Genomic DNA, 21,741 nt, shown 5'->3' with positions numbered 1-21,741 from the left:
CTCACTCGCTGGAACAGCTAAGCCTCTGGAATCTTAAATCCTGTGTTCCACCCTCAGACCACTGCTGCCTATCTTTCTAGCTCCTTCATGCCTATCATTCCCATGATACGTGCTTTTCAACTTCATCAAAAGCTCCAGTTCCTTATAACCTCAACTTGACATCTCCAAATCTTTGACTCATCTTTTCCAACTAGGATGACTGATATAACTTCTTTTTATATTTCCTTGTCTAAATTCCAAAGCCTTGCTCATCCTCCCCCACCCCCAGATGCATGATATTGGGAGGACATCTAATCTTATAGACATACTAAGATATTAAACCCCAATCAGGAGGCAACTTTGACCACTACTTACGGCAGAGATTGGTAATTGCCTATCCCATATCCTTCTTCCTTCCTAATAGAATCCAATTGTCTTCAGCATGACAGTGTGCATAGCCAAAGATTACACTTCTCAGATTCCCTTACAAATAGAGGTAACCAATGAGATATATGTAGTAGTCATCTGGGTAGGGGTCCCACAAAGATCTTTAAAGGGAGCTGACTCATCTGGGAGGTCTGCTTCCTTTTGTCCTTTCCCCTTTCTTCCCTCTTCATTACTGAGATATAATGGCTGGAACTTCAGCAGCAATTTTACAACCATGAGGAAACCTTTAAAAAGTCTCTGCATGCTAAAGATAGTGGGACAGAAACATGGAAGGAGCCTGAGGGCATTGACAATATTGCATAGTTACTATATAGCCCTGGACTTCCTGCTTGCAGGCTTTTTTTGTTTGTTTTATGTCAAAGAAAACAGACACCTACCTTTTAAAAGTCACTATTATCAAGTAATTGTTACTAATGATTTGACAATTCCTAATAGACACACTACTTCATTCATTCATTCATTCATTGACTACCATGCATTTGCCGACTGCTGTTCCGACTTCAGCATTATTTGAGAAGTTTGGGTAAAAACAGAAAAAGGTATAAGAATAGTCTTAGAGTATATGTAAATCCCTATTTCTTCTATTTAAGGGAAGACAGATATATCTTAAAAATCAGGATGAACTCCATGGCAATCTAGATTTTTCAAACACACTAAAAACTATGGACAGTAAGCGCTGTGCATTATCAAAGATGGCAGAGGGAGAAGTGGGACACAGTGATTGAGAAGGAAGGCGATGAGGTCAAACCATTCCTTCTCAGGCTGGAAGGAAAATCATGAGCAATGGATCAGGAAGGAAAACATAAAGCATAATTTCAGGAGGTACTAAGGACTACAGTCTGGCTGGACTCATTCTGCTGTGAGCCCTCAGGTAAAACGGCCACCCTCTCTGTTCTGGAGCTTTCCCCCTTGCAAAACCACATGTTTATAACACGCTTAGAGGTTGTCGGGTGAACTCGGTACAACACGGTCAGTGGCACAGGATTTTTATTATTGTACCACGCTTACCTTTCTTCATAAGGTTGCTATAAGATTAACAACTTGACACGGCGTTAATATTTCACAGATCTTCATGTCTTCACGTCCTAAGTTGTCTGCTAATGCCTATGGGGTTTGTGCTAAACGAAATCGCTCTTCAAGGTGTATTTTGTGGGGTCCTCCCTGGTATGGCCTCCTTTGCTCAGTGCGTGTGCCTTACTATGTTTCTGTCCTGTTGCGCTGTATTGGCTAATGTATCATGTCACTAAAGGTTTTGTTGTAATCTTTTACCAAACAATGTCATAAGCAGAATACACTCATCTTTCTATGGTCACAGTTCAGAAAGCTACACTGCTATTTGTCACTTAAGTGAGTGTAGGCAATGTTTAACCATCTGTGTACCACTGATATAAGACAGTACAAAAACTGACTACAGTAAAAACAAATACATTTCTATCTCCTCCTTTTCTCTCCAGTACGGATCCTAACTTGTCTCTAAGTCTTTAGTTAACTGACCCTACTCCTCAATTCCTTCTTTTCTCTTGACTCATTTCCTCTCTCTTCAAGTCTTTAATAATATTAAATGGCGTTTTTCAGATTTCTTCTACAGCCATTGAGTATTTCAGCATAAGGCTAATCTTTCAGTAACTCAATGCCTGGAGTAAAGGCCTTAACCTGCTTCAATCTGACAATCTGACTTCGTTTTCTAAAACCTGGTACTGATTAAGACAAAAGTATCATGGGCTGTGTGCTGGGCATGTCAGAGACCAAACTTACTTAACCTGTGGAAGAAACATCTTTGGGGAGGCTCTTGGGAGATGGGAGGACAAAGATCTTTATCCATCCTGGCTCCAAGACAAGGACCGATGTGCCCTCACACTGAACTTTTTTTTTTGCTCCTGACCTGGGAGCAAATGGCAAAGATCAGGGTCCTCCTCTCTGATTGGAAGGCACTAAAGCCAATCATATTCACCTTGCCGAGCAATCATTTAGGTAATGGCATTCTTTTCAGATGTCCCCCATGAAAAACCAGCACGAAGGGTCTTAAGTTCTTGGATAAGTTTACCAGCTTCAATGTTAGATATGATGGAAAAATCCTGTAAACAACATTTAAAGGCGAACTCTTTTGAGTTTGGATGACAACATTATTCAATTGTATTCTGCATATTCCTGTTCAAGCTCCTGCTACAAATGAAAAGTTAACTATTCTCTTGTCATGGAAGCCCACACCAGCTGGGAGAGGAAAATTCACCACTTTCTACCAGGAAGATCAGAGGCTGTTTCTAGCAAGGCAAAAACTGGTTAAAGACTGTGTGTGTTACTGGGGATGTGTAAGCAATTAGCTCCTGCCATCACACACAGGATACATAAAGTGCACTGCAGAAGGTGGGCAGGAGCATAAGTACAGCCCTATTTATCCACCCCTAAATCCATTTTCTTGCCTTTCGTCTTGCTAACATCTACCCCAAGACACCCCAAATGAGACACAAGGAACTTCAAACCCCTCTTCACAGAGAGGCAATGTGAATTCACGATCTGCCCAAAGTGCTTCTATCACCTACTGGCTGTGGCTCATGAGCAATTCTCATAAACTCTTTGAGCAGCAATTTCTCATTCTACAAAACAGTGTGACTGGGCTACCCTGGTGGCACAGTGGTTGAGGCTCTGCCTGCTAATGCAGGGGACACGGGTTCGAGCCCTGGTCTGGGAGGATCCCACATGCCGCGGAGCAACTAGGCCCGTGAGCCACAACTACTGAGCCTGCGCGTCCGGAGCCTGTGCTCCACAACAAGAGAGGCCGCGACAGTGAGAGGCCCGCGCACTGCGATGAAGAGTGGCCCCCACTTGCCACAACTAGAGAAAAGCCTTCGCACAGAAACGAAGACCCAACACAGCAAAAATAAATTAATTAATTAATAAACTCCTACCCCCAACATCTTTTTTTAAAAAAACAACAACAACAGTGTGGTTAATACCTACTGTGCTGGTTATTGGGATATTTAGCAATAATATACATAAAGTATCTGGCATATAGGCAGCTTTCAATACATGATAAACATTGCTATAAATATATAACAAATCTCCATGTTTTCCCCCAAACACACACACACACACACACACACACACACACACAAACACACACACAACAAGGGTGGGGAGAAGAGAAGGGGAGAGAAGGGGGCAATAATTCTACACTGTTGAGAAAGGAGAAGCCTATAGAAACATATTTTTGTTATTTTATCATTTCACCATTTTGGGTTTAATATAGAATTTACCTGAGCTATAGATTTTACACTGAGTCAGCTTCCATCCGGAGGGATATATTACTTTAATTTCCCAGACAGTGGGCGAGCAATTTTCTTCAAGGGAGAGGGAGTGGGAGATATTGCCCATCAGTCATAACCTCCCAGAGACTGACAAGTCTGAGTCCACCCGACCTCGACCTCATTTTGCAAGAGCTTTGGTAATCCACCCACAGAATGGAAAGAAGTGGGAGGGGAGATAACATTCTCTCCCTCGTTCCTCGTTCCTGCTTACCACCCCCGACCATATATACACATCATTCTCCCTAACACTATCTGCCTTTCCAAGGCAGATGAACACTGCAGAGAAACAGCAGGGAACTCCTTTCTCAAAGTACTACGGCCAACACCGGCCATTTCGCCATGACTCTGAGGGTCTACAGTGGATGCAGATCTCCCTGCAGGCTGTGCCTCTCATTCCCTCCGCTGCTGGGACAGTGGCCTGCTGTTGCTTCACAGTTCACTCTCTCCCCAGGAATGGCTCTCAACCAAAAGGAGCTGCCTTGCTCTCCTCGGGCAGCCTGCGTCCAGTGACTACTTGAGGTAGGGATACTAAGGCCCTGCACTGTTGCCTCAATTCAGGAAGGGGATCTCAGCTCTAGAACTTCACACGGGGTCTGCTGAGGCCTCTGTTGCAACTGCATCACCATCCAAGTCTGTCCCCTATGAGTGGATGCTGACTCTTCCCTGTTCCCTCACTCCCTGATAGGTGTTCCTAGGAGCTCTCGCCAATTAACTCCCTGCACGCATACCTCCATCTCGGAGCCTGTGTAAGGAAATCAATCTACGAGGATTTTGTAGACCGTCAGTGTCCTTTGACAATGAAGGACAGAATCTGGCAGGAGCATCGGTGAGGCTCCTGACAACCCACTAATCATGTGCACAGCTGCTCAGCGAGAGCCCAGAGGGAGCAGGGTGGGTGCGTGCTGAGAGTACCTGCCCACCAGAGGCTCACTGGGAACCTGCGTCTACCACAGCCGCAGCCTAGGGTTGGGAAGATGAGCACCTGGTTCTAGAGCCAGCTGCCTGGGTAGAATCCCACCTCTTTGCCACTTGCTTGGGCATATGACCTTGAGCAAATTCCTTAATCTCTGTGAAATCTGAATACATAATAGTACCTATAAGTTGAATATATAATAGTATCTACCTCATACAAATATATTTAATATTTATATTTTATATATATATATATATATATGAATCAAATAGCACCTACCTTATAAGGCTGTTTAAGAGGATTAACTGAGCCAACATGTGTAAAGAGCTTAAATTAGTCCCGGCACATGGTATATATTCAGTAAATGCTAGCTGTCATAAAACATTTGGATAGTCTATGTGTGTATCTTTATTTAGGAACACCCAGGTTACCAGAGCACTTGCACATATTTATCTCCATCCTTCAAGACAGTAAATTTCTTGAGAGCCAAGATAATGTATTTAATGATTAAATAAATACTTATCCACACATTCATACATTTATACACATCTATGTATATGTAAATGCACGTTTATATGTAGAGTACGAGTATGTGTCAAGCTACCTAAAACTCTATTTGTTTTATGTTTATAAGAATCTGAGATTGTAATGACCCTGGGCAGAGTAGCTAGAAAGAACAAAAGTACAGTGCCATTGAGCTCTCCAGGGGTCCACACTCTCCCCTGGGGCTCTGATCCCTCACTTTGAGAAGGCTTCTCTCTAGCAAATAAAGGAATACATTAGAAGACAGAACTCTAGATCTTGGCTTGAACTGCTCAGGCCCATATCTAAAGATGTACCATGGAGACAAAGGGTTATTCTGCTTATCTGGTGCCTGGAATTGTGATGGTTAATAACCGTTTTGATTTGTAGGGTAGTAACTCTGACAGGTTATACTCATGAAAAGCTTGAAACAGAGACGATAATACCTGTGGGTGTAAAAATTTAATCTTTCTTAATATTAAGTTCACTTAAAGCACCCCGAGGTCAACAAGTTGGTGGGTGACACTGAGTTAACCGAAAGTTCTTTAGCCAAATAGTTTCTAAAAACATCAATCCATTCTAAAATAGGGAATCCCTATTACACATAGCATGCCTATTTGGTGCTATTTTTTAACCATTTAGGGAGACATTACAGTAACATCATAAAAATTCTAAGTTGGAGAAGATGCAGAAAATATGTAGTTTAACCTCCTTCAGAAGTGAAAAAAAAACAAGACTTGGAAAGATTACATGACTTGTCCAAGGTCACACAGAATTTTTTTAATGTTTTATGAATTCTGACTATCAAGCAAAAACCAGATAATTAAATACTTAACGACTTGTGTGTATCTTTTTTTTAATCAATTTTATTTATCTATTTATTTTTTGTTGCGTTGGGTCTTTGTTGCTGCACGCCGGCTTCCTCTAGTTGCGGACAGCGCGGGCTACTCTTCGTTGTGGTGTGCAGGCTTCTCATTGCAGTGGCTTCTCTTGTTGCAGAGCACAGGCTCTAGGCATGTGGGATTCAGTAGCTGCAGCACGCGGGCTCAGTAGCTGTGGCTCGCGGGCTCTAGAGCGCAGGCTCAGTAGTTGTGTTGCACAGGCTTAGTTGCTCCGCGGCATGTGGGATCTCCCCAGACCAGGGCTCGAACCTGTGTCCCCTGCATTGGCAGGTGGATTCTTAAACCCTGCACCACCAGGGAAGTCCCCACTTGTGTGTATCTTAAGTGATGCAATTGAAGGCAGGGCTATAAAGAGTCCAAGGGGAATCTGAGCTTACATTAGTGCTGTAGGATGCAAAAGAGAAGCCCACTCTGGCTCTTGAGACAATGATTGGACACCTGCCAAGGGTGCTGCACTGTGTGCTTCTGGACTACATGTGCATAGAAAGCACAGGGCAATGATCAATTGACGGTCATTGCCCACTTCAAACAATTCAGAATCTATCCAGAGGCTAGCTGAAAACTGGCTTAAGAAATAACAATGGCATGAGCATTGTTATCAAATACAAGAAACAATAACAATAATGAACATTAGCAGTGTTCTACAGATTACAAAGTATCTTCAAACACAACCCTTTCCATCTTCATAATGGAAAACCACCAGACGAGTAGTCTTGCTGTTGTTATTATTACTACTACCTCCAAACCTGGAGACGTAGGTTGGTTGAGAGAACTACTCCTGTCACTCATCTGAGCCAGGACTCACGTGCAGTTGTCACTCCAAGCCCTGGGCACACTCCCCTAGTCAAAGATGCTGATCCTCAACAGTTTGATGCTCTCTGCTGAGCTCTTGCATCACACACAGTTGAGTATGTAAGGTAAAAAGTGGACTCAGAGATACGAGCCGCTTACTCCATACAGAAGATTACCTCTCTGCCCAGAACAGGGACGCTCACTCAGTATCAAAAGTGTGTGTGAATGGGGCTTCCCTGGTGGCGCAGCGGTTGAGAGTCCGCCTGCCAATGCAGGGCACACGGGTTCGTGCCCCGGTCCGGGAAGATCCCACATGCCGCGGAGCGGCTGGGCCCGTGTGCCACGGCCGCTGAGCCTGCGCGTCCGGAGCCTGTGCTCCGCAACGGGAAAAAGTGTGTGTGAAGGACCAAATCTCTGATTCTTTAGAGACTACCTGATTTAAGCCGTTGAACTGGAATGCATTTGGTGTGGACCTACGGAACTTTTGTACTCTTATACTTGATAAGTTCAGCCCTTGTTTCCTATGAGACCAAAACCACTCAGACTCTTTCCTCAAGAGCTTTTCTGAACTAAGTGTCACACAGACTTCTTCAGTATGTGAAGATGAAGGGATTCGGAGTAACGGGTAGGGCAACTGAATAAGGATCCTCTTAGAATTGTGAGCAGGAAAATGGAAGAATGTTATCACCTGTAATTGCTTTCATGATTGAATCTCCTTGTGCCCTACCTTACCCCATGAACATTCACTGTTTTTACTGCCTGACCTAAGCACAGATGTATCTGACAAAGCAACCATGACTGTGATTTTCAAGTATGTTTATCCAAAAAACCTTATAAATGTGCAGGCTGCTGAAAAAAGAGCTGAAAGGAAGATTGTTATGCTCACCTAAATGTTGCACTGAGGTGTATGAGGACTAAACCAAAGAAAAATGATGGCTATCATATTCCACAAGGGAAATGTGTGTTAAATATTCTTTGTTTAATATTCTACTTAAGTTTTCTTGAACAGGTAAAGCCTTTTTCACTTCTTAAACTGCATTACTAGAGCCTACAGGGAGGCTCAGACCTAAATTTGTTAATAGAATATACTCCGAGCTTAAATGGGTGTATGTGATTTGGGGAAGCAGGTACTTGGTTACGGCTAGATGGATCTCACATTTGCTCCAGTTTGATTTGCGAGAGGCTATTCTTAAATTGTTCTACTTATTAGTTATTCTGATCTCTAGGGTGCCCATTTATGGAATGCTGGAGGGGAGCATAACATTAGGAGCAGAGTTTTCTTAATGCAAAATGGGAAATCTGCATGAACTTTTAAACAGAACTTTGAATGCGCTCCAATCTGGAACACATAATTATTTCACGCTGACTGAAATCAAGAAGTAAATATGTGACTATACTCACAGATGTAATTACAAATTACAACCTGTGCCTCATCATTGCCATCTACTCAAAGACACTCTGCTGGATTTCTTAAAACGACTCCTTTTCTCTGTAACTTAATGGAATTTTGAGTATAATGTAACACTATGCCATTTCTAGGCAATTTATGATGCCTGGTGACATTGGTTAGAAGTTGAGGAACGTTTCTGATGACACGAAAATATTTTCACAAGCACACACAAACATTTTTTTCTCTCCTTTTCTGTTTATTTAATTGTCCTTTTAAAACCAGGAGAATAGGAATAGCCTACAGTAACTCCTGGATTCCCATTTGCCACTTTCCTGTCCATTAACTCAGCCTCTGAGATATTGCTTCAGATTTTCCCTTTGTAGCTGGCATCTTTCCACCTAGAAAAATATCATATCATTTGTGAATCTGAAGTTTTCACTCATTTATAAGAATTTTAAATAAGCCCAATTCTAGTCCTGTCCCCAGGTAATCCTACTAATTGTAATTCTATTTTATTTAGAAAATACTTATTTATGCTTTTGTTTCAGGTCTCCAAACTAGTCATTTATCCATGACAGAATTTGTTCTTCAATCCTTGGATAACTTTTAAAAAGAAAAGTCTTCCTCAAAAACTCTGCCCTGACGAAATGCTTGCTTGTCTCCTTAGAGGAAAATAAACCCTTCCCCCAATAAATTATGTTTCTTGTCATTTAATGAATCTCTACTTAATCTTGGCTTCCAACTGCATTCCAGGTATAGAAATAAAGCATTCTAGGCTATAGTCTCTATTTCAGTAACCCTTCCAATGAATGGAGGCCATTCTGGAAGTCCATCAAGAATGTCCTACCATAGCACTACAACTGGGAAACCTTTTCTTACCTTTTCTCCATGTACACTAATCCTTACATTTTAACACCCAAATTAACTTTTTTCTCCTCTGTGAAGTTCTCTATGATTCATTCTACTCCTATTTGAGAAGTAACTCATCCTGCTTGCATGAGCAAAACCAAGTATATTTGAGAATCAGTGACTAGAAACACTTTATCCTCAGAGTCCCGAGGGGTAGAAAACTGGTTGGATGGGCCCATAGAGACATATTAAGGTGAGTAGGCAGAATAGTAGGAGAGTTTTTGTTGAACAGCTTTGACCACTTCATTGCACAGTGGCTTTGGAGTCAAACAAATCTAGGATGGACGCAGCTAAATGAATACAAATTAATTACTTCTATCGATATAAGGCTATTCATGTACTCTATTTCTTCTTGAGTGAGGTCTGCTGATTTGCACCTCTTTAGGAATTTGTCAATTTTATGTGTTGTTTATAATATACCCTCATCATCCTTTAAATGTTGGGGCTGATAAAAAACAAAATTAAGGATAGACTCATTGAATGTGTAAGAAATAAAATTTAATTTGTTGGATTTGTAGTGAGGTTCCCTTTTTCATTTGTAATATTGTTCATTAGTGTTTTCTCTCTCTTTTCTTTTTTCATATTCTGTCTGGATAAAGTTTTGTCAAGTTTATTAATCTTTTCAAATAACCATTTTTAATTTATCTGATTTTTTCCTATTGTTTTTCTGTTTACTCTTTCATTGATTTCTGTTCTGATCTTCATTATTACCTTCCTTCTGCTTATTTTGAGTTAAATTTGCTTCTCTTTTCCTAGTTTTATTGATATCCCTGTTTTAAAACCTTTCTTCTTATCTAATATAAGCATTTAATGTTTTAAATCTGTTTCTAAAACTGCTTTGACTTCATCCCACAAGTTTTTATATATACGTTTTATGTTCATTTTCATTCTGTTCAAAACATTTTCTAAATTTTCTTGTGATTTCTTCTTTTACCCATAGATTTAGAATGTGTCATTTGGGGATATTTGGAGATTTTCCAGATAACTTTGTAATTGAATGTTGTTTAATTCCTGCTCTCCATATGGTCCTGAGTTTGAAGTTGTGACTTTATCTCCTCTCTAGGCTATGATGATGAGTCCCTAGTACTATTTGACCCCTGAAATGTGCCCTCCAGCTTTATGCCCCACCCTTTTGCCCTTCAGTAGTCCCCGTGGGGCTCATCTGGATGTGTCTGACTCCTCCTCTTCTACATGATGTGATAGAGGAATCACAAGCAATGATAAATTTCATAGGAAATCAAATGTGGATCAATTAAAAGACCACCAAAGTGCATTAAGGGTTTGGAAAAGATTAGACAAATAATATACAGAGTGAATTTCTCAAGAAATACTCATTAACTGAGGAATAGGGCACTGAAAATGTATAATGGGGTTTTACGCAAACTTGAGAATTAACAGAGTTGATGAGATCAAGGTACCAAGGACTTTCAATCGTTAGTAAGACCCTTCTTTGACATAACTCCACAATTCTTTCAAAATTATCTTCCCATTTTTTCCATTTGCTTCTTAGTACAGATATCAAAAGACTGGTACGAATTAGATATTCTATTTGATACCAGAGTCACAGCAGAAAATATTATCAGGTTCAGGAAAGGTGTAACCCTCGTTCTTCATCAATGATTGTAATCACACCTGACATTGGCAATTCCTCTAACATCCAGACAATATCAACTTATTGTTTACAATTATAACTATACAGTACAACCTAATCTATTTCCCAACTTTTCAAAACTTAAATTCATGTTACTAATGTTTCAGGTGTGAGAATTAAAACAAGGAGAAGGTTTTTTTTTTTTAATTACAAAGAGTTCTTATTTTTTAGAGATACATACTGAAATATCTGCCCGTAAAATATTTTTATAAAAATGTAAACTTGGAACTACCCTGGTGGCACAGCGGTTAAGAATCCACCTGCCAATGCAGGAGAGACAGGTTCAATCCCTTGTCCAGGAAGATCCCACATGCCGTGGAGCAACTAAGCCTGTGCGCCACAACTACTGAGCCTGCGCTCTAGGGCCCATGAGCCACAATTACTGAGCCTGCGTGCCACAACTACTGAAGCCCACACGCCTAGAGCCCGTGCTCTGCAGCAAGAGAAGCCACCGCAATGAGAAGCCCGCGCACCTCAACGAAGGGTAGCCCCTGCTCACTGCAACTAGAGAAAGCCTGCACGCAGCAACAAAGACCCAACACAGCCAAAAATAAGTAAATAAAGATAAATAAAGATATAAATATATATATAAATTTAACTACTTCTTTATTGAAAGAGACTATACCTGAAAATTTTTTCAATTACTCTCAAATGAAGAGTATGTGATAGAATTTTAATATATCAGTACATGTGGAAAAACAGCTCAAACATATAGGATCTCATGTCTATATCCTCTCCGTATAAAGTCTTCAGACAGACATCTCAGACAATGATGTACAAACAAACCAATTCATAAAACCAACTCCTCATAATCTGAGGAAAGTCATAATTGATCTCCATGGAAGCCAGACCCTATAAAGTATATTCTCTTTATGGCATCTGGAGCAAATCACCAACAAACAAGGGATATGTTTAAACAGGCAATTTTAAAAACTTGAGGATGTCACTTAATTTGATTACAGACAAAGCTGGGGCCTACCTTAGGTTGGCCCCCTCAGTGTTTCCTAACTCGTGATTCCCCTTTTAAGACGGCCTGAAAGAAGGAAAAATCGACCAGCCCTGATTAATAAGTTGTGTCTATATGCACAAATGAAAAGGGTAACTTCTGAGCTGAATTTTGTCTCTCTCTACTCAAAAAGCACAGGGTCCTTACTCATTTGTAAAAGTAATATTTATTTCTATTACTGTGTATTTATTAATATAAATACATCACCAACTGTATTTATAGAGTTTAAACCAGCATAGTTCAAATACTACGAAGGTGCCAGGTATTTCCATCAATACTTTTGTGGTCATTGATTTTTTTAAATCAGCAAATTAGTTTCTAATGCTGCTGAAGGTGACCAATATAATTTGCTTTTTTGTATTAATGCTATGACACTATCTGGTATCACAAACTGAAAGAGGATTGATTACACTATGTTAAAAGTTTTGGGATATAAGGTTTTTTTTTAATGTTTTATAATCACAAAATATGTCCTAGAGATAAAAATCAGATTCCATTTTATAATCAACGTGCCTTGGGACACTTGGCTGAACCAGAGAAAGGATAAGGCAAAGCAGAAGGAAAAAAGGAAACAAATGGAAGGCTAACATTGAGGTTTTATCTCTCAGGAAGGACAAAGACCAGTCCTATAATCAAAACTTGTGGTTATTTATTATCGACATGGCAGAGAGACTGAATTTAAAAAAATCTTTCCATCTGTCCACACTCTGTGTGCTGCTGCTCTGAGGAAAAATAAATATATCCTGGGTTGACACCAAGAATACTGGGTTTACTATTAGTAATGTTCTCGCTAAGGTACCTCAATCAACCCTTCTGCAGTCTAAAAAAATATAAATATATCCTGGGTTGACACCAAGAATACCGGGTTTACCATTAGTAATGTTCTCACGAAGGTGCCTCAATCAACCCTTCTGCAGTCTAAAAAATGTAAATAAAAGTTAGATGACGGATTGTGAATTGATCAGGAGCTTTGATGTCATGTTTAGCATTTGGGTTTTTGTTTCGTTTCGTTTTGTTTTGTTTTGTTTGTTTGTTTGGGCCTGTTCTGCAACTCTTAACAGCTAGAATTCCATTTCAATCACAACAGGAACTAAAGAATTCTGAACACTACACAGCCTCAGTTTTTAAAATGAAGCCTGAAATATCACTTAGAACAATGGCTGGGGAAGAAAACAACCATAAAGTTTGTTTTGTTTGACAGTGACTGACAATGATATTATTGTCTACACATGTATGTCTGTAAATACTGCTGTGCACCATGCAGCTCTTTCCCCTGGAGTATAATCCAGCCCTGGAAATAGTAGATCAACCCGTCACCATGGATACCGAAAAATCTGGCCAAGTGACCTAAAATGTAGATTGTGAATAAAATTGTGTTGGTATCTGTTGCTGCGACTGATGTCAGTGCTCTGTCTTTCTCATTAGGAAGAGTAGCCCTGAAAAGGGGCCCAGTGTTCCCGGAGATCCCAATCCCCATGGGTTCTGCTCTCATCCTTTACCTGCCTTGGCTCCACAGGCTGTCCTGAGGTCCTGGACCCACAGGTTGTGCTGTTCATCCACACAGGAATCCAACGGTACCACTGCTAGTGCCAACTATTTGTCTCTGAGATACTCACATCTGGCCTCTGAAGATTTATTAGTTTCTTTATCTCAACCAAGTGTGAAAAATCTCTTTTACATTTGTTTTGGCTGAAACAAAATGCATGAGCCAGAAAACTAAGAGGAAAACAAGGAATTTAAAAACAAACTTCAATTCGAGTTCTTGTTCTACCTCTAACTCACTACAGACCTTAAGTAGTTACCTGACTTTTCATTATTCACTCAACCAACATGTGCTGAGGGCTTACTGCGCCAGATATGCTTAGGCAACAGGTATGCAAAGAAAAATGGGAAACAATTCTTGTTCTCAAGGAGCTCACAATGAAAAAGAGAAGACTGACACACACGCCAATGTTCACAATGCTGGGTGAGACAGATCATGATAGGAGGAAACAGAGGAGAAAGAGGGTCATCTCACCAGACTGGGAAGGTCACGATGGGCTTCCAGGAGGAGTAGAGTCTGAAATGAGGCCTGAAGGATGAGTGAGAGACGTTCAGTCCACAGGAGGAGGAGAGGAGAGGAGAGTGCAGAAGGAGGAAAGGGTGAAATGATAATGGACTTGGAAAGGAGAAAATGTTATCCTGGCACACTACTTGACCCAGCATGAAAAAGTGTCATAATAATATAAATGCCATTAGTTAGCTTTTAAAGGCAAACTGTAGATAAAAGTATTGTCGATGGTTTCAAAAACAGTTAATAACATTTCAGTGTTAACACTATTTAACCATGTAAAAGAAAATTATTACATTTACCTTATGACTTAGTTATTCCACTGCTGGGTATTTACCTGAGAGGACTGAAAATGTATGTCCTCACAGAGACTAAAATAAAGATGTTCTTAGCAGCTTTATTCATAGTAGCCCAAACTGGAAACAACTCAAATGTCTATTAACAGTGCAATGAATAAACAAAGTGTGTATATTTATACAATGCAATATTTTTCAGCAGTTAAAAAAAATGCAGCAACATGGATGAATCTCACAGACATTATACTAAGAGAAAAGAAGCCAGACACACACACACACAAAATCCACTGTGACTTTATCTATGTAATTTCTAGAAGAGGAAAATCTATTCCATAATGGAAAAGGTCAGATAAACTGTTGCCTCTGGAAGGGGCAGAGGACTGACTAGGAAGGAGCGCAGGGGTCATTTCTCAGGTGATGAAAATGCTAGAGATGTGGGTTACACAGGTGTAGGTGCTGATTAAAACTCATTGAATTGCACAGGTAAGACATGTGGCTTTCACTGTATGTTTTTGATATAAAAAATGAGAACAAACACTAATTAGTAATTTTGCTTTTTTTCAGTGGTATAAATTAGCCATTCTGAGGCTACCTCCTGTATATTCCAGGCTTGAGCAAAATTCTAGGCTTCTGAAAATAATGGGAGCCAGGTTTTTTGTTGTTGAGGGATGGGATAACCAACGCAGAAAGTAAGAGGACTCTGCTGTGCAATACGGCAGCTATTAGTCACATATGGCTCCTGAACCCTTGAAATGTGGCTAGACCAAACTGAAGATGTGCTGTAAGCACCAAATATACACTAGCTTAGGAAGAACTTACTACAAGGGGAAAAAAAGTGCAACATCTCACTAATAACGTCTTATTTGATTATATGTTGAAATGGTAAAAATTAGGATACATTGTGTTAAATAAATACATTATTAAAATAGATTTAAATTGTTTCTTTACTCTTTTAAACATGGCAACTAGAAAGTTTATAATTACATATGTGGCTCACACTTGTACCCATTGCACAGTACTAAACTATAATGTAGCTTGTGCTGTTGGACTGGAATTGCAGCTATTATATTCCAATATGTGAACTCATAGTTTGATCTATCTATCTATCTATCTATCTATCTATCTACTTACCTTTTTTCCTCTGAAAGGGCCTGGAAATAATGCCATACCAGTAGAAATGAGCACACTTAGCACTCAGGTATTGGTATCATTCTCTATTAAAACAAAATATAGCTGCTTGGAGAAATGGTTGATTTCAGGGCTGGGGCAGAGAAAGTACAAGATGAGCTTGGAATATCATACTTCACAAAAAAGTAAAGGATTTTTCAAAAAATAATGGGGTATGTAAAAATGACACAGAAGGATTACTGGGGCTTCCCCTAGCCAAATCTAGGCTAATTTGAGCATCAAAATAAATGACGATAGTAATGGATCATAACCTATTTAATAAAATAAGAATCCGTGAGTCCCTATCCAAATAAATAAATAAGTAAGAAGGGACAGTGCTTCCTTAGAGTAGAATATCAACTAATAAAGAAAAACAATCATGGAGACAGAAGATCATCAATGGATACTAAAACTAGTTGGGTAAAAGTTTTATGAGAAATAACGTTATTTACCTATTTTCAAAGTGTCTCCCCATATATTAATTTCAAAGAAAAAAAATATATATTTAGTTTAGAAGAATAATTTTTCAAAAAGACACATGCACCCCAATGTTCACTGCAGCACTATTTACAATAGCCAGGATGTGGGAGCAACCTAAATGCCCATCACCAGATGAATGGATAAAGAAGATGTGGTACATATACAGTGGAGTATTACCCATAAAAAGGAACGAAGTTGGGTCATTTGTAGAGACATGGATGTCATACAGAGTGAAGTAAGTCAGAAAGAGAAAAACAAATATCATATATTAATGTGTATATGTGGAATCTAGAAAAATGGTACAGCTGAACAGCTTTGCAAGGCAGAAATAGAGACACAGATGTAGGGAACAAATGTATGGACACCACGGGAGGGAAGTGGAGGGGGCGTGGTGGGATGATTGGGAGTTGGGATTGACATATATACAGTAATATGTATAAAACAGCTAACTAATAAGAACCTGCTATAAAAAATAAATAAATAAAATTCAAAAAAAAGAATAATTTTTGAACTTTACAATTGAAAGAATTATCAAGATAAACCCAGAATTAATTATACAATCTTGCTGCCTTTGAGTTTTTAAATATCACTGAGAGATTAAAACTATCCCCCAACCCCAAATCTGATGAAGGAAAATTAACCTTATCTAAGTGTGGTTTATGAATCACCCTTAGAATCATCTGAATTCTTTTTACAAAATCTTTATAAGATATAAGAGGCAGAAAGCCTTCAAGCCTTCACATCCCAAGGAACATGGCAGCAGTGGGTGCAATTAAAAATATTATTTACAAGGCTTCCCTGGTGGTGCAGTGGTTGAGAATCTGCCTGCCGATGCAGGGAACGCGGGTTCGTGCCCCGGTCTGGGAAGATCCCACATGCCGCGGAGCGGCTGGGCCCGTGAGCCATGGCCGCTGAGCCTGCGCATCCGGAGCCTGTGCTCCGCAACGGGAGAGGCCACAACAGTGAGAGGCCCACGTACCGCAAAAAAAAAAAAAAAAAAAATTATTTACAGAACTAATTAGCAAATTTAATCAGGAAACAAGTGAGAATAAGAATACATAAAATTACAATGTAATTTTTCATAGTTATACTTCTTATTGTTACTTTTTAAAATGATATAATTTTAAGTAGTGTCAGAAATCTTTTGTAAACCTTGCACTGACAGTTCTAAAAAATACTTCATGTAATTTTGAAAACAATAATGATTATAAAGTTAAAAAAATTTCATAGTGACAGGTCAAAAAATAGGAAACTACCTATAAAATTAGATATTCTATATATATATACATTTTTTGGTCACACAGCATGGCTTGTGGGATCTTAGTTCCCCGACCAGGGATTGAACCTGAACCTGGGCCCCAGCAGTGAAAGCACAGAGCCCTAACCACTGGACTGCCAGGGAATTCCCCTGGATATTCTATTCTTAAACAGACTGTACAACAAAAAAGCCAAGTTTATTGCCCAGCTAAATAACTTTGATATTAAAAAAACAATAATGCCATTACCTACACATACACAATAGGCAGAACAATTTAAATCAAGTAACAAATAGGCACTAACTATGATATCTAGCCTCAAAATTAAAAATTCAATCATATGTCAATAGCTGTATAAACACAAGAAGATCAAGTTGATTTATTTATTAATTTGTCTGTTTGATTATTTATAAGATAACCTCTTTGGGGTGTGGCCAAGATGGCAGAGTAGGAAGACTCTGAGCCCACCTCCTCCCATGGGCACACCAAAATTACAACTACTTACAGAATAAAAATCTATGAGAACGACCTGAAGATTAGCAGAAAAGATCTTCCACAATTGAAGACATAAAGAAGGAACCACACCAAGACAGACAGGAGTGGCAGAGATGCAGTATAGTCAGGACCAACACCCCCGGATCAGCGACCCTAAAGGGAAGAATATCACAACTGCAGAAGTCCTCCCCAAAGAGCGAAGGGTCCAAGCCCTACATCAGGCTCCCCAGTCCAGAGGTCATGCACAAAAAAGACGAGCCCCCAGAACATCTGGCTTTGAAGGCCATTAGGAAACAAAGACTCCACTTTTAAAGGGTGCAAAAGAGTTTCACATGCTCTGAGTATGAGCAAAGAGGCAGTAGTTTGAAAGTAGCCTGCGTTAGACCTACTTGCTTATCTTAGAGAGACTGCCAGAGAGGCAGGAGGTAACTGGGACTCCGCCTGAGAACAGAGACTCTGATGGCAGCCAATTTTGGAGCTCGATCTACCTTGATGACACCTGCACTGGCAAGCACCATTTTGGAATCCTCCCTCTGGCCTAATAGGTGCTGGAGCTTAAGCTGCCCACCAGTGGGTCCACAGCCACTGCAAGAGACAGAACCTCACAGCCAACTGAGCCAAAGGCAAACCCCAACTACCAGCACGCCCAAAGTAATCGACCCCACCACAACAAATAAACCCATGCAGCCCACATATGGGGCACCCCTAAAGCATATCATTATGGTGACCACAAGAAAGCATGCTGATGGGCCCCAAAGGACATCTCCTATATAAGGCCACTTCTCCAATATCAGAAGACATAACCACCTACCTAATACATAGAAATAAACACAAAGAATTAGACAAAATGAGGAGACAGAGGAATATGTTCCAAATGAAGGAACAGACAAAAACCTCAGAAAAAGAATGAAGTGGAAATAAGCAATCTACCTGCTTGATTAATGATGGCCATGATTAAAGGTGCTCACCAAAGTTAGGAGAAGAATGGATGAACACAGTGAGAATTTCAACAAAAGAGTTAGAAAGCATAAAGCAGTACCAAACAGAGCTGAAGAATACAATAACTGAAATAAAAAATACACTAGCAGGAATCAACAGTAGATAGATGATACAGAGGAATGGGTCAACAAACAGGAAGACAGAGTAGTAGAAATCACCCAAGTTGAACAGGAAAAAAAAAGAATTTAAAAAAATGAACCCAGTTTAAGAGACCTCAGGGACAACCTCAACTATACTAACATTCACATTATAGGGGTCCAAAAAGGGGCAGAAAACTTATCTGAAGAAATAAGAGATGAAAACTTCCCTAACTTGGAAAGGAAACAGATATCCAGGTTCAAGAAGGACAGAGTCCCCAACAAGATGAATCCAAAGAGGTCCAAAGCAAGACATATTATAATTAAAATGACAAAAATTAAATATAGAGAATATTAAAATCAGCAAGGGAAAAGAAATTAGTTACATACAAGCATACTCCCATAAGGCTATTAGCTGACTTTTCAGCAGAAACTGCAAGCCAGAGAGAGTGGTATGATACATTGAAAGGAAAATCCTAAAACCAAGAACATTTTACCTGGCATATTATTCAGATGTAAAAGACAAATAAAGAATTTTATACACAAGCAAAAGTTAAAAGAGTTCATCACTAAACTAGTCTTACATAAAATGTTTAAAGGGGCTCTTCTAAGCAGAAAAGGTTACAACTAGAAATATGACAATTATGAAAGACAAAAGTCTCATTGGTAAAGGCAAATATACAGTACAGGTGATATATCAACCAAGTATAAAGCTAGTAGGAAGGTTAAAAGACAAAAATAGTAAACTTATCTATATCCACAATAACTAGTTAAGGGACACACAAAACCAAAAGATGTAAAATACAATGTCAAAAACATTAAACATGGAGGGTGGGTAAAAATATAGGGTTTTTAGAATGCATTCAAACTTAAGAGATCAATTTAGAATAATCATATATAAGATATTCATCAAATCACAAGAAGAAAAGAACAATAACAAACTGAAAAAAATTCACAAAATGGCAATAAGCACATACCTATCAATAATTACTTTAGGGCTTCCCTGGTGGCGCAGTGGTTGAGAGTCCGCCTGCCAATGCAGGGGACACGGGTTCGTGCCCCGGTCCGGGAAGATCCCACACGCCATGGAGCGGCTAGGCCCGTGAGCCATGGCCACTGAGCCTGCGCATCTGGAGCCTGTGCTCCACAACAGGAGAGGCCACAACAGTGAGAGGCCTGTGTACCACAAAAAAAAAAAAAAAAAAAATCCTCAACAAAATACTAGGAAAGTGAATTCAGCAGTACATTAAAATGATCATACACCATGATCAAGTGGGATTTATCCACAAATCAATATCCACAAATCAACCTATGTGATACACCACATTAACAAATAGAAGAATAAAAATCATATGATTATCTCAATAGATGAAGAAAAAGCTTTGGACAAAATTCAACATCAATTTTATGATAAAAACTCTCAACAATGTAGGCATACAAGGAACATACCTCAACATAACAGAGGTCATATATGACAAACCCACTGCCAACATCATACTCAATGACGAATAGCTGAAATCATTTCCTCTAAGATCAGGAATAAGACAAGGATGCCCACTCTCACTACTTTTACTCAACATAGTATTGGAAGTCCTAGCCACAGCAATCAGACAAGAAAAAGCAATAAAAAGAATCCAAATTGGAAAGGAGGAAGTAAAACTGTCACTGTTTACAGATGACATGATACTATATATAGAAAATTCTAAAGATGGCACCCCAAAACTAGTAGAACTCATCAATAAATTCAGTAAAGTTGCAGGATACAAAATTAATATACAGAAATCTGTGGCATTTCTATACGCTAATAATGAACTGTTGGAAAGAGAAATTAAGAAAACAATCTCATTTACAATTGCATCAAAAAGAATAAAATTCCTAGGAGTAAATTTAACCACTGAGGTAAAAGACTTGTACTCTGAAAACTATCAGACATTGATGAAAGAAACTGAAGAAGATACAAACAAATGGAAAGATACACTCTGCTCATGGATTGGAAGAATTAATATTGTTAAAGTGACTATACTACCCTATGTAATCTACAGACTCAGTGCAATCCCAATGGCATTTTTCACAGAACTAGAACAAACAATTCTAAAATTTGTGTGGAAACACAAAAGACCTCTAATAGCCAAAGCGACCTTGAGAAAGAACAATGCTGGAGGTATCACAATCCCTGGTTTCAAACTACACTACAAAGTTACAATAATCAAAACAGTATGGTACTGGCAGAAAAACAGACACATAGATCAATGGAACAGAATAGGGACCCCAGAAAGAAACCAAAGTTCATATGGTCAATTAATCTACAACGAAGGAGGCAAAAATATACAACTGGGAAAAGACAGACTCTTAAATAAATGTTGTTGGGAAAACTGGACAGCTACATGCAAAAGCATCAAACTGGACTACTTTTTCACACCATATACAAAAATAAACTCAAGATGGATTAAAGACTTAAATGTAAGACCTGAAACCATAAAAGTCCTTTTAAAAAAAAACCCATAGTAAGTAATTTCTTTGACATTGGATTTAGCAATATATTTTTTTGATCTGTCTCCTCAGGCAAGCAAAACAAAAATAAAAAAATAAACAAATGGGACAATATCAAACTAAAAGTTTTCGCTTAGTGAAAGAAATTGCCAATAAAATGAAAAGGCAGCCTACTGAGTGTAAGAAGGTATTTGCAACTGATATATGTGATAATGGGTAATACCTGAAATACACAAAGAACCCATACAACTCAACATCAAACAAACCAGCAACCTGATTCAAAAATGGGCAGAGGACCTGAACAGCCATTTTTCCAAAGGAGGTATGCAAATGACCAACACACATATGAAAAGATGCTCAACAACTCAAATCATCAGGGAAATGCAAATCAAAACCACAATGAGATACCATCTCACACCTGTCAGAATGGCTATCATCCAAAAAAGACAACAAATAACAAGTGTTGGCGAAGATATGGTGGAAAAGGAACCCTGTGCACTGTAAATTGATGCAGCCACTATGGAAAACAGTTTGCAGTTTCCTCAACAAATTAAAAATAAAACTACCATATGATCCAGAAATTTCACTTCTGGGTATTTTCCCAAAGAAAACCAA

General features: G+C 39.2%; 1 protein-coding gene across 3 annotated transcripts in view; it reads right to left on the bottom strand.

The window, feature by feature from the left end:
- Positions 1-21,741, bottom strand: part of LMNTD1 (lamin tail domain containing 1) — a 434,715-nt gene that overhangs the window by 389,591 nt on the left and 23,383 nt on the right. The gene's annotated exons all lie outside the window — the stretch shown is intronic.

The sequence above is a fragment of the Tursiops truncatus genome, chromosome 11 (assembly GCF_011762595.2).
Source record: "Tursiops truncatus isolate mTurTru1 chromosome 11, mTurTru1.mat.Y, whole genome shotgun sequence".
NCBI lineage: Eukaryota > Metazoa > Chordata > Mammalia > Artiodactyla > Delphinidae > Tursiops > Tursiops truncatus.
The sequence above is the reverse complement of the archived record's forward strand: the minus strand, read 5'-3'. Positions and strand labels throughout refer to the sequence as shown.